Source organism: Myotis myotis, unplaced genomic scaffold (assembly GCF_014108235.1).
Source record: "Myotis myotis isolate mMyoMyo1 unplaced genomic scaffold, mMyoMyo1.p scaffold_m19_p_2, whole genome shotgun sequence".
In the NCBI taxonomy this organism is placed as follows: Eukaryota; Metazoa; Chordata; class Mammalia; order Chiroptera; family Vespertilionidae; genus Myotis; species Myotis myotis.
The window spans coordinates 13,895,209-13,908,104 of record NW_023416324.1 but is presented as its reverse complement, the minus strand read 5'-3'; the positions used below and the strand labels follow the sequence as shown (position 1 = coordinate 13,908,104).

The window sequence follows — 12,896 nt, the reverse complement described above, 5'->3', positions numbered from 1 at the left end:
GGGGTTATATAACTGAACTTCTCTGTGAGGTAAGCCTTGGGGGCCTCCAGGAGGCAGGGTTGGCAGTGACATAAATATTTCTGTGCTCTCTGCCCAGGTTCTGAGCAAACAGCACAGCCTGCAAGGAGGAAGCTGGGTGCTGAGTGAGCGCTGGCTGGAGGTCAGGAAGGAGACCGGTGTTCCAGGCCCAGACCTGCCTGGAGGGACATTAGGTGACAAGCTTCCATGGTAGGGTGACCTGGGGGGAGGGATGCCAGTGTGGGCTGGGAGCCGTGGGAACCTTGGTCAGTTCTCTTGGAGGAGAGAATGAAGTCCGCTCCCCACCTTGGCCTGGCATCCGGGCCCTTCACGCCTCTCTCCTCTCCCATCTCGGCACCCCCTTGGAACTACTGAGCTCCCTCCGTGTCCTTCCTGCCCCGTGCATGGGTGGTGACAGGGGAAACAAAGATATGGGTTTCAGAGTTAGACGTGGGCTTGAGTTCAGGCTCAGTGAAGTCACCTTGGGCTCGTGACTCAACCCCTCTGTGCCCATTTCCTCGTCTGTAAACTGGGCTTTGTGATTCCTGTCTTGTTCCTTGTTGCACAATCGAATGAGATAATAAGTATTAATAAACGCCAAGGACTTAGCCTCACTGTAGAGAGCAGGCACCTGTAAGGGTTGGCGTGCAGAAGTCACTCAGCAGAGCACTAAGCAAGCTGTTTCCTTCTCCTCCAAGACCTGCCCAAAGCCTCCCTACCGACCCCCCGTCGGTCGGTGTGCTCTGAGACGCTTCACAGCACCCCCCAGGCACCTCCGTTACAGTCCTTACCGCGTGAAAGTGTTCTCATCAGAAGATAGGTCTGTCTTCTATCCTGGGGGCTCTCTGGGGGGACAAGAGCTGCCTTCGTCACGGCCACCTTGGCACACTCAGCATGGGGTCTGCCACCCGGAAGGCACTTGAATGAATAAATGCATGCGTGCGTGCACAGGTATAGGCTGCATGGAAGGAATGCGCTTAGGGAATGCCCAAGGATGGGCTGGCTTTGAACACACGCTTAACTTTCTGGGCGCTGGATCCCCGAGCTCTGGGGATGGCCGACAGAGTCCCTCACTCGGTCCCGTGCAAGCCCCTGGGGCAAGTCACTCCCTCCCTTGGGCTCTTCCGTTGCTTGGACTTGGGCCATGATTTTTTAGTCAATCACCAGGATAGTAGTCCCAGCAAAGGATTTTTGGCTCATGAGGAATCCGAGGGACCTGGAGTGAATGTAGAAATACTGGAATTTCCAGAATAGTCCAGCAGCTTATGAATCGGAGACTTACTTCTCCAGGGCGTGGGCTGGCCATGCACCCCACGTACAGTTGTCTAGCACATGCTTAGTGGATTGGGGTGGTGTGTTTTTTACTCCGTCTTGAGGCTGGAATATGCTACTGTGAAGGAACAAGCCGCCAGCCTTCTTCCTTGGGGACCGACTTGTTGGAAAAGAAATTAGATTTACAGAGCTTGCCAAGACCTTAGCTTTTTGCACAGTGTCTCCATCATTCTGATTCCAGCAGTCGCTTCTGACTGGCTACAGAATAAAGCGCTAATTCTTTGCGTTGGCAACCAAGATCTCCCGTGGACTTCTCAGTCTCATCCACCAGCACCTGTCGCCTTTTCTCCCTGACCCTAGGCAGAATGAGCGATTCCTTGTCTCCTAAGCTCACCCACGCTTCTCAGCATTGGGAAGCTGGCCGCACAGTACCTGCTACTCCACATGCTGATCTGCGGTGTGACCTGGCCATTGCCCCTCCCACTTCCCCCCCAATCAAGATGCAGAGTCTATTTTCTCCACTCCCTGCATCTAGGCGGCCCGATGACTGCTCATACCGCTAGAATATGGGAATACGGAAGTGACTGGCAGTCAACACTGGAAGTGACACGGGTCTAGCCCTACAGGGGCAGCTTCTGCTTCCGCCTTGCAGAATGCTTGCTCCTGGAACGCCCCTCTCAGAACCCAGCTGCTATGCGGCCAGAAGCCCAGGGCCCATGGAGAGGGCCCGTGGAGAGGGCCCGTGGAGAGGGCCCGTGGAGAGGGCCATGGAGAGGGCCATGGAGAGGGCCCGTGGAGAGGGCCCGTGGAGAGGGCCCATGGAGAGGGCCCGTGGAGAGGGCCATGGAGAGGGCCCGTGGAGAGGGCCATGGAGAGGGCCCGTGGAGAGGGCCCGTGGAGAGGGCCATGGAGAGGGCCCGTGGAGAGGGCCCGTGGAGAGGGCCCAGCCGTGCTCCTGACCGACAGCCGGCGTCAGCGGCCGGCCACATGACTGCAGAGCCAGCTGAAACCACACGAGAGACCCTACGTCAGAACCGCCCAGCTGAGCCCAGTCAACCTGTGAGAGAAAATAATCATGAACTTGTTTTAAGCCACTGAGTTCTGGAGCGGTTGGCCACACAGCAGCAGATCGTCAGCACTGGACTTCAGTCAGGTGCTCTCTTCCCAACTCTACACCAATCAAAACCTTCCTCTACGGCGAGATCCAACTGTCTCCTCCTCCCAGGTCACCTCTGCCACCTCTGATCACTTTTTTTTAATTTAAATATTGATTTCAGAGAGGAAGGGAGAGGGAGAGAGAGATGGAAACATCAATGATGAGAGAGAATCACTGATCGGCTGCCTCCTGCACACCCCACACTGGGGATCAAGCCTGCAACCTGGGCATATGGCCTGACAGAATGGAACCGTGACCTCCTGGTTCATAGGTTAATGCTCAACCACTGAGCCATGCCGGCCAGGCCCCTCTGATAACTTTTAATACTTGTTTGCACCAATCTTAATGGCTTGGTATTGAGATCCCTGGACCTACTTTTCCTTTAAAACATTTATAAAGTTTACGCTAAATGGAAATTTTCTCTCACTTCTAAAATGGAAAGCCAATGTTACTTGCCCTCAATAGAAGGTAACAAATTTGATGACAGAGCCCAATGTCCTTAATTTTAGTAGACAATGTTACCTCCCAAGGCTGGCCCCTCTTTGTGTTTTTTTTTGCTTCTTTTTAAAATATATTGTTTATTGTTGATAGTATTACAGGTATCTCCCATTTCCCCCTCTACCCCCCCCCCCCCCCCCCCCCCCCCCCCCCCCCCCCCCCCCCCCCCCCTTCTTCACTGCTATGCATATCCTGTGTAATAAAAGCCTAATACGCAAATTGTCTCCTCAACCAGGAGTTTGACCAGGGGGTCGGGCTGGCCAGCCAACTGCCTGCGGCCACTCCCCCACCACGTCGTCCCCTCTGCCCTCCCAACGCCCCCCCCCTTCTCTGCCGGCACCCGCACTAGGCCTCTAGTAAGTATATAAGTTCTTTGGATTATTTCTTCTCGTCCCCCAACTGGTCCTCTCTTTGTTGCAAGTGTTGCCATGACACTGGTAGCCAGACTGAGTTCCAGGATCTGGACAGTTACAGCATACCAGCCTCCGGATCCCTGGATCACAGGGCCAAGGTTGTGTCCTTAAATTCAGCAGTTCTGCAGCCTGTGATTCTGCCACTTTTCTGATTCTGGCAGGCGCCAGAGGTCCCCAAGCTGGCCAGTTCTGCAGTGTTTGGGATTCTCCAGCCTTTCCAATATATACATATATATATTTTTTTCTTTATTTTTTTAATTTTTTAAAAAATTGATTTCAGAGGAAGGAAGAGGGAGAGAGAGATGGAAACATCAGTGATGAGAGAGAATTACTGATTGGCTGCCTCCTGCACACCCTCCACGAGGGATTGAGCCCGCAGCCTGGGCATGTGCCCTTGACCGGAATTGAACCCAGGACCCTTGAGCCAAACCAGCTAGTGCCTTTCCAATATTTTTAAAGAATTAGGTACATAAAATCCTTTCCAACCTAAAATGCCAAGTTCTGCTTCTGTTTCTTGCACTGACCCCTGACTTAAGCACTCTGACTTGCAGGACCTCCTGGATTTGTTCCTTTCATTATTTATTTCCCTCATGAGTATTTTCAATGTAGGTCTTTGTGGGGTTTGGGTTTTTTTTTTAAATACTCACCCGAGGATATTTTTCCATTGATTTTTAGAGAGAGTGGAAGAGAGAGGAGAAAAACAGAGAGAAACATGGATATAAGAGAAACACATCAATTGGCTGCCTCCCACACCTGGCCTGACCAGGGCCCAAGCTGGGGAGGAGCCTGAAACCGAGGTAGGTGCCCTTGACCAGAATCAAACCTGGGACCCTTTGGTCCGCAGGCCAACGCTCTATCCACTGAGCCAAACTGGCTAGGACTCAATGTGGGTCTTTGTATTCCACCTTCTGCAGCTTTATTTGACTAAGAATATTTTTATTACAACCTCATGTTTGAATGACAATTTGGCTGGCTTTAAAATTCTGGATTGAAAGGGTCCTTTTCTTTCAATTCTTAATACACTGCTTTTTGACTTTTCTTCGTCAAGTGTCATTATTCACAAGTCAATGTGACTCTCATTCCTTTGGAGGGGATGCCATTGCTCTCTGCTCTCTCCCTCTTTGCCTTTCATCTGCTCAATTTCACCCAATAACTGTGTGTGGGTTTTTCCTTATTTCTAGTATTGGCTACCCCACGAGTCCTTTCAATCTGAGCGCATTCATTTTTCTTTAATTCTGGAACATTTAATCTCCATTATTTCTTCAATTGTTTCCTCTTCTCTCTTTTTATTTTTCCTTTGGGATACCTACTTATACTCTCCATCCCTCTTGGCTTTGCTCATTTATTTGCTATCTTTGTCGTTTCCTGTTTCCTTTGGGAGTGTTCAATCTGATCTGCCTCTTTACCAGGTAATTCGTCACCTGTATTCATCCTGATGTGTATGCCATCTATTGTCTCTGATCTTAAATATTATATTTTTCACAGTTAATGTTTTCACTCGGTTCTCTCCTCTGACTTCTTTTGGTGTGTGTTTTCTTAAAAAATATTTGTTTCATTTCCTTTAATTGCTAGTTTTGAGCATAATGCTTGGTTTTCTAGCTTTTTTAAAAAAAATCCTCACCTAAGGATACTTGTTTTTTATTGATTTTTTTTTTTTTTTTTTTTTTTTTTTTTTAGAGAGGAAGGGGGAGAGAGAGAGAGTCAGCAAAACATGGATCTGCTGTCTCTCCTATTCGTCCTGACAGGGAATAAAACCTGAAACCTAGATATGTGCCCTGACTGGGAATTGAACCAGCAACCGTCCGGTGTACAGGATAATGCTCCAACCAACTGCGCCACCCAAATGACTTTTTTGGGGGAAAATTTTATGTTTATTTCCATTTATCCTATGACTTCTGGTTTTTGCATTATTTTATGAATTTCCTCCCTTACCTCCTTATGTATAATTATCATGCTTTGCTTTACAACCTTGGTCCATCTGGTTCCATAATTCTGTGTCAGATGGCATGGGTCGCTTGACTTATTGCCTTCCTTTTATAGTAGTTGTACTATCTCTAATTATTTTGGTGGGTGAGTTGTACTATCTCTAATTATTTTGGTGGGTGAGTTGTACTATCTCTAATTATTTTGGTGGGTGAGTTCAAGTTCCCCCGGGTGTCCCAGGTATCTGTGTTGATGTGCCCTGGGGGAGGGCTGAAGGCATAAAAGGAGAGGAAAAAGATGAGCCCCAGGGCAGAGAGCTGCAGACCATCGGCCACCTCTGGCTGGCGCTCTGCCTGAATGACGTCAGGCTGCACCTTTGAGCTCCCAGGGAGAAGCAGCCTTGGCAGGAGGTAGATTCCTCAGTGAGATTCCACAGGCTGGGCTGGGGGTGGGGACCTTGATGGCAGAGTGAATGCCTGAGGCTGCCTCTTGATCAATTCCTCATTTCATCAGGGGCAGCACCTGAACCAGGTAAGCTCCCCTAAAGAACAGTTCAGGTTCGGGCTCTGGGCTCAGTCACATATTCATTCATTCATTCCACATCGAGAGCTTGCAGTCCCGCGGTGCTGCGCTGGGTGATGGGGAGACCGCAGGAAACAACCCTCGCCCTCCTGGAGGTTATGTTCTAACAACAAACCAACAGACTCCGGTCCCAGTCCTGGCGCTGCCGCTCATCCAGCTCAGTTAGTCTTTCTAAGCCTCAGTTTCATCATCTGCAAAATGGGGATGATCATAGTATCTACCCACAGGGTTCCTGAGGCTTTCAGGGAGACAATGCAGGCCAAGTGACTCGCATAATGCCTGGCTCACCGGGAGCTCTCAAAAATATTTATTATTATTATTACCGGTGATATTGTTTACTGAAGATTAGGTAGAAACCGGGAACTGCTTCTATTTATTTATTTTATTTTTTAAAATATGTTTTTTATTGATTCTAGCAAGAGAGAGGTAGGGGAGGGGGAGAAACATTGATGAGAGAGAAACATCATTGATCAGCTGCCTCCTGCATGCCTCCCACTGGGGATCGAGCCTGCTGTGGGAATTGAACCAGTGACCTCTTGGTACATGGGACGAGTCAGCCAACTGAGCTACAGCAGCCAGGGCCTGGGAGTTGCTTTTAAAAAATAAATGAATCCCTTTTGTCCTTGGAACCTGCCTGTTACCCTTAAGGTCTGTGGCCGGAGTGAAGGGGGTGGGGAGACACACAAGACAAACAAATCAAGTTCCATTTTCCTGAGAGAGCTATTAATACCACCGTCCCTTTCCCCCAGTTCTTTGCTTGTCTTTTTTTTTTTTTTTTTAAATTGCAAAGGGCAGTGCAGTGAGGAGTTCAGAACTTCCCCAGCGGTGGGCGTGGGCTGGAATCCCAGCCATTTCTCCTTAGCTCCACGCCCCGCGTCTCCACTGGGCACAGGAGGCAAAGTGCCCAGGGCTCACAAAAATGTTTTCACTTCTTTCAAAATCCGAAGAAAGAAGGAACTTTTAGGGCGAAGAAAACGTTTTCATGTATCACTGCAGCCAATATAATGGTAAATGTCTTTTTAAGGAGGAAGGGGCCTCTGAAGGCAAAATTGCTGAGGGCCCAGCGAAGTCAGAAGGCACCCGGTTAGCCTGTGACAACCAGCAAGTGGCTTATGTCTCTGAACCAGGGGCTAGTACTCTTGACTTCCTGGATGCCGTGGGTGTTGAAGGGACTGAGGCACGTGCAGCACTTAGCACTGTGTGGGCACCAGCAAGCTCTCAGCAAACAGGAGTTAACCCCTCATTTCCCTCTGTGACCTGCAGGCTAAGACCTTAGGAGACCTGGAAGAGGGTAGAGCAGTGGGGGAACGAGGTACGTAACTGATTTTTATTGCACAGATGATTAAAGAGGTAACCTCAGGTGGAGGAATGGATGGATGTTTCAAAGCAAGGCCATAGTGTGCTGGGGGGGGTGGCGGGGGGAGACAGGGGCACGGCCAGAAGCCAGGCAGCGGCAGAAAGAGCTGTCTGTGAATTCCCAGCACAGACCGCGAGGCAGGTGTCAGCCCTGAAGACGTGGAATGAGTGAATGAATGAATGAATGAATGATGAGTGAACTGTGGAGGGATTTAAAAATCCTGAGGCTGTTGGTCCTAAAAGTTGGCTCAACAGGTCCCGACACACGTTTCTCTAAAGGAGAAGGGAAACCCGTATTTATTAAGTGATTACTGTGGATAATGAATTGGGAAATTGAAGCTCAGAGAGGTGGTGTGGCCTGCACAAGATCCCACAGCTCCAAAGCAGAGGCCTGAAGCCCCTGCGCGTTGCCCATCCTCACTGCTGGCACCTCTGCCCAAGGCTGCCTGGAGCAAGGCTTGCTGACCCTCCAGGGTCTGCACCAATCCATGGGCAGTGCTTCTGCCACCACCCTCCACCCCTGGGGGCCCCCAGCAGGCATCACGGGTCCCGAAGCCCCACCGAGGGCCCCAACAGCTCAGGAGAGTCCCACCTGGCAGGAGGCCCCTCAGAGCAGGACTGGAAGCTGGCTGAAGAACAGGCCTCTCTGTCTTAGAGGTGGACACACCCTCTTCCTCAGGCCAAACTGCAGCCACCACCCCCAGGAGTTTCAAACCACAGGAGAGGTTCCAGCTCCACAGCCACACTCTGGCCCCGACCCTCAGCTTTACCTACTCACAGCCAGGCTCATGAATCCTCAGAGACTGACTGGCCAACTCTTTCCTTCTTTCTTCCTTTTAAATAGATTTTTAATGATTTCAGAGAGGAAGGGAGAGGAAAAATAAATAGAAACATCAATGATGAGAGAGAATCATTGATCGGCTGCCTCCTGCATGCCCCACACTGGGCCCTCAACCATGTGCCCTGACCAGGAATCGAACCATGACCTCCTGGTTCATAGGTTGGCGCTCAACCATGGGATGACTGGCCAACTCTTGCCTTTGCTCAGTCCCCTTCCTCTCTCCCTGCCTCCTCCTGCCTACTTAGGTAGGATCTATGTGTCTGATAAGGAATTCATTGGGGGAAAAAACAAAGAGGGATCCATCCTGCCAGACCCCAAAGCAAAGGGTGGAACGCCAGAGGCCAGGATGCCAAGGGCATCAGCAGGCAGATGAATGGAGACAGGGAAACAGATAGGAGCAGCATTCATGGGGCTTGAAAACTGTCCAGGAGAGCTCTGACCAGGTAGCTCCGTTGGTTAGAGCATCGTCCTGATACACCAAGGTTGTGGGTTTGATCCCAGGTCAGGGCACAAAAAAGGAGCAACCAATGAATGAATGCATTAATAACTGGAACAACAAATCGATGCTTTTCTCTCTCTTAAAGAAAAAGTGTAAGATGTAAGAAAACAAACAAGCAAAATAGGGAGAAGGCTCTTGGACCCCCGTTTCCCCACCTTTAAATGGAGAGTGCCCTCCACTACCTGGAAGGGTCTCGGTAGCTCTAACCCTCTGGGACCCTGTGCCCCAGGAGCAATTGGATGGGTCAGCATGGACACTGCTTTCCTCCGGGGTCTCAGGGACTGAGGTGTCAAGAGCAAATTATAAGCAATTCTGAATAGTGTTACAAGCAGAACCTCCAAACCTGGCTCTTTTGAAGGGCGCCTTGCCTCCTGTCACCTGTTGAGATGTTCCCCGAAGCTCTCACCTCCACCCCAGCCCTTTGCTTCTCCCCCCAGGGAGAGGAAAACCCCACAGGCTGCCTGCCAAGAGTGCGAAGAGCTCCAGGCCCCTAACTCTGCCTAGAGTGGCTCCACCTCAAGGACACAGCTCCCTCCGGCCTGAGGCAGGAATGCCACAGCCCATGGTGGTGTGATGGCTGCAGGAACTTTCCCAGGGCCATTCATCCGAAACCCTACAGCAGATCCCCGCAGAGGCCAGCCGGTCTCTCTAGCCCAGCTCACGGTGTGCCAGCCAGCCGGCTCACTTGGCACCACACTGCCCCCTTCAGCTACCTCACCGCCAGGAGACCAGCATGGAGACCAGCAGGCTCAAGGTGAGGAATGCCCCACCCCTATAAAGGGGTCGTGGGAGCCTCTTTCCATCTATCGGCTTCATCAGGTACCCATGGTCCTTTGCTGTCTCTTGGTGTCCCTCCCCCCTCTCCTTACCCCTGTAATCTTGGAGAGGTCTCTTAGAGGACATAGGAAAGGTACCTGATCTACCTATAGTTCTAGCTCTTTCCTCTACTCTCCTGTGGCTGGCTGCTGGGTGGGGTTCAGGATTCCAGGATTTCGTGTGCTCTTCCTACCTCTGAGCCCTGGCTGGCTATCCTTTTAGCCCTCTCGACCCCATATGAGGGGCAGCTAGGGATTCAGGATGAGTCACTCCCGGATGTGCCTCTGTGGTATGCAGATTGCTTTGAGCTGAAGGCAACTTTAGCTTTGGGCTCCAGAGAAACTGCCCCCACCCCCTACCTAGAAGAATTAGGAGCCTTGCCCAGAATAAGAGATTATCAGCGATAACCTCTTTTGACCTTCTATAGGGGAGGACGGACACATTTTTATTCATTAAACATCTGCTCTTCTTATCATCCTGCAATGACTCTGTGATGCCCTCAAGGCATCTTACCTCTTCTCTAGCTGATTCTCCTTCGCTTTCTGCCTCTGAACCTTCAGCGTCTCTGACTCTCTCTCTTGCTACTCTGTCTCACATCTATTTGATTATCAGAGCAGCCAGAAGAACCTTCAGGGAGAGTTCAGGTACTTCCTCCCCCACAGGGGTGCCCAGATCTGTTTCCCTGGGCTCATGTTCACACCAGGCCGTCCACCTGGACACTGTCTTCTCCATCCATTCCCACCCGTTAGAATCTGGCCATCTCTAAACTCACCATTTATTGACCATGTAGCAGGTGCCAAGCATAGCCTGCATATTCATTCATCGCTCATTCATTCATTCAGCAAGTGTGCAGAGAGACCTTCTAGGAGCCAGGTGCCCTACAATGGTGAGCCAAATAGACATTGGTCCCTGGCCCCAAGGAGCTCTAGTCTAGAGCAGTGGTTCTCAACCTTGGCTGCACATTAGAATCACCTGGGAATCTTTTTAAAATCCTGATTTCGGGGTCTCATCCTCCGGAAATTCTGTTTCTTTGTTATGGGGTGGGGCCACAACATGAGTAACAAAGAAACAGAATTTCCGGAGGATGAGGCCCTGAAATCAGGGTTTTAAAAAGATTCCCAGGTGACTCTAATGTGCAGCCAAGGTTGAGAACCACTGGTCTAGAGGAAATTGTAGTTTACACTGATTGAGCGCCTGCCTACTATACAGGCCCTGTCCTGAGCACTTGGTGTGGGTTGTCTGATTTAAGCTGAGAAATTGCTTCATTTAAGGAGCTCGTCAAACGGAACTATAAAGAAATGAAAGGTCCTGCCCAAGGCCCAGTTAGACCCCGCGGACCAGTGTCCAGTGGGGGTTCCCAGACTGGAGGGCTCCCTTGGACCTTTTAAACCAGCCTTGTATTTGACACACCCACCTCCTCTCACCAGTGAACCAGACCACAGAACGGGAGTCCAACCGTGTCTTCCTCTAGTGGGCGCCCCAAACCCCGCCTCCGAGCGGCCCCCAACGCGTCTGCTGAACTGGCCGCTCTGAACTGGGTTCCACCACCCTGTGGGGGTTCCTCTCAATGAACCCCAATCTCCCTCCGGGTGGGGCCTCTGCTCCAGACCACCCACGAGACGCCCATTTAGAGACAAACACAGGTCTTGAGCGGTTCAAAGTCCCTTCCACGTCCGGCAGGCCGGCTCAGCACCCCTTTCCTCCGGGGAGGGGAGGTGGGCCGGGGTACTGCTCTCTGGAAGTCCGGTATCAGTCCCGCACGCAGGCTGCTTCCCAGGGCGATTGCGCGCGCTGGGTTGAGACTCTAGCACTCCGGGCACTTTTACGCTCGCCCCATCCCCATCGCCATCCCCATCGCCAAACTGGAGATGGTCAGCCCCCCCGCCCCTCCACTACCACCCGCGGACCCCAGGCGCGTCCTCCACCGAAGGACGGGGACACTAGGACCGCTCCTGCCCCCACCCCGGCTTTCCCTCTCCCAGCGCGGAGCGCAGGTGGACAGCGAGCCGCTGCGCCTGGGCCCGGCGCCCTGAGCCTCTTACCTGCTCGGCGAGTCCCAGGAGCCGGCCCGCCGCGCGCTCAGCCTCCCCCGGCGCCAGCGGCGCCGCCCGGGCTCTACCCGCCTGGGGACCCCGCCCCCGGCCCGCCCGCCCCGCCCCGCGCAGGTGATCCGGGTGCCCAGGCCTCGGGGCCGCCTCGGGGGCGCTAGGCTCGCGGCACTGGAGTGGCAGCGCCTCCCCGTGGCGTCTCCGTGCCTCTCCCGGGCCTGGGTCCTTTGGGGGATTCCGGTTGTGACAGCGCCAGGCGCTTAGGCCACCGGACCACGTCTTCCAAGTCAGACTACTCCGGGGGCCAAGGGGGAGGAAGGGGAGCTCCCTGGCGGGGTGGGTGGGGATGGGGGGGGCAGGGGGTATGGAGGCGTCTTTACAGTGCGATTGTGCTGATCTGATTGAAAGGTTTGGGGGCGCGTTGGGTTCCAGTGATCAGCAAACTCATTAGTCAACAGAGCCAAATGTCAACAGTACAACGATTGAAATTTCTTTTGAGAGGCAAATTTTTTAAACTTAAACTATATAGGTAGGTACATTGTTATTAACTTAATTCGGGTACTCCTAAGGCTTAGGAAGAGCCACACTCAAGGGGCCAAAGAGCCTCATGTGGCTCGCGAGCCGCAGTTTGCCGACCACCGGGCTAGACAATCACAATGTTACACCAGGAGGTTTGACAGCTGGCAAGTGTCAAAAACGGCCCTACAGGCTCAAGGATCTCTGATGGACACCCCCCTCACCCCCATAAGGCCTTCAATCAATATTGACAGAAAGAGGGAAGACAGTTTAGAGAGGAAAACCCCAACCCCTTTCCTTTCACAAACAGGGAAACTGAGGCTCAAAGCAGAGGCCGGTTGTCCAAAGCCACACAGCAGGTGAGCGACAGAACCAGGAGTACAGCCAGGTTTCCTCATTCTGTTTTCAACTCATTTCCAGAAAGTGCGTGGTTCTGGGCCTATTGCTGGCGCCCGGTGCCTGTGAGATGCAGTCAGAGTCTTGCAACTTCCTCTGGAGCCGGCGGAGAGCTGAGAGGCCCCTGTGTTCTCGCAGGGATCTAACTCCAAGGGGATCTCTGTGGACCAGGCTTGCTTAGGAAGCACGATTCTGGGATTTATTTCACCCAAGACAGGAGGTGGCTCCTTGGCGCCACAGAACGTCCCTGCCTCTGCTGGAGAGGCAGAGCTGTCCACCGCGGGTGCCGGGAGGGAGAGGAGAGCCCAGGGATCTGACACCTATGGGCCCACTTGAGGCCGTCTTGCTGGACTGTGCAAGGGGTCCAGGGCTTGGCACTCAGGAGGTCTCGGGCTCCAATCCTGACTCTATGGCTTACCAACTGCAGGGCAGGAGCAGTTTCTTTAACCTGAGACTGAGTTTGTTTCCGTTGGATGAAAACAACATACTTACCTCCGTGTAGTTGTGGTGAGGATTTTAAAAGTGGGATAATGCTCGTAAAATGCTGGATCAGTCGAATCAT

At 52.2% G+C, this 12,896-nt stretch overlaps 1 protein-coding gene across 2 annotated transcripts in view; it reads right to left on the bottom strand.

Annotated features, from left to right (window-relative positions):
• The window catches only part of LOC118675242 (non-compact myelin associated protein), a 53,572-nt gene that overhangs the window by 26,294 nt on the left and 14,382 nt on the right, over positions 1-12,896 (bottom strand). Inside the window, exon 1 of one of the 2 annotated variants that reach the window (XM_036347599.1) lies at positions 11,417-11,508. The exons of the other annotated variant lie outside the window; for it this stretch is intronic. The gene's annotated coding sequence lies outside the window, so the exon portion shown is untranslated. Of the gene's footprint in view, positions 1-11,416; positions 11,509-12,896 lie in introns of those variants that run through there. 2 annotated transcript variants of the gene reach the window in all.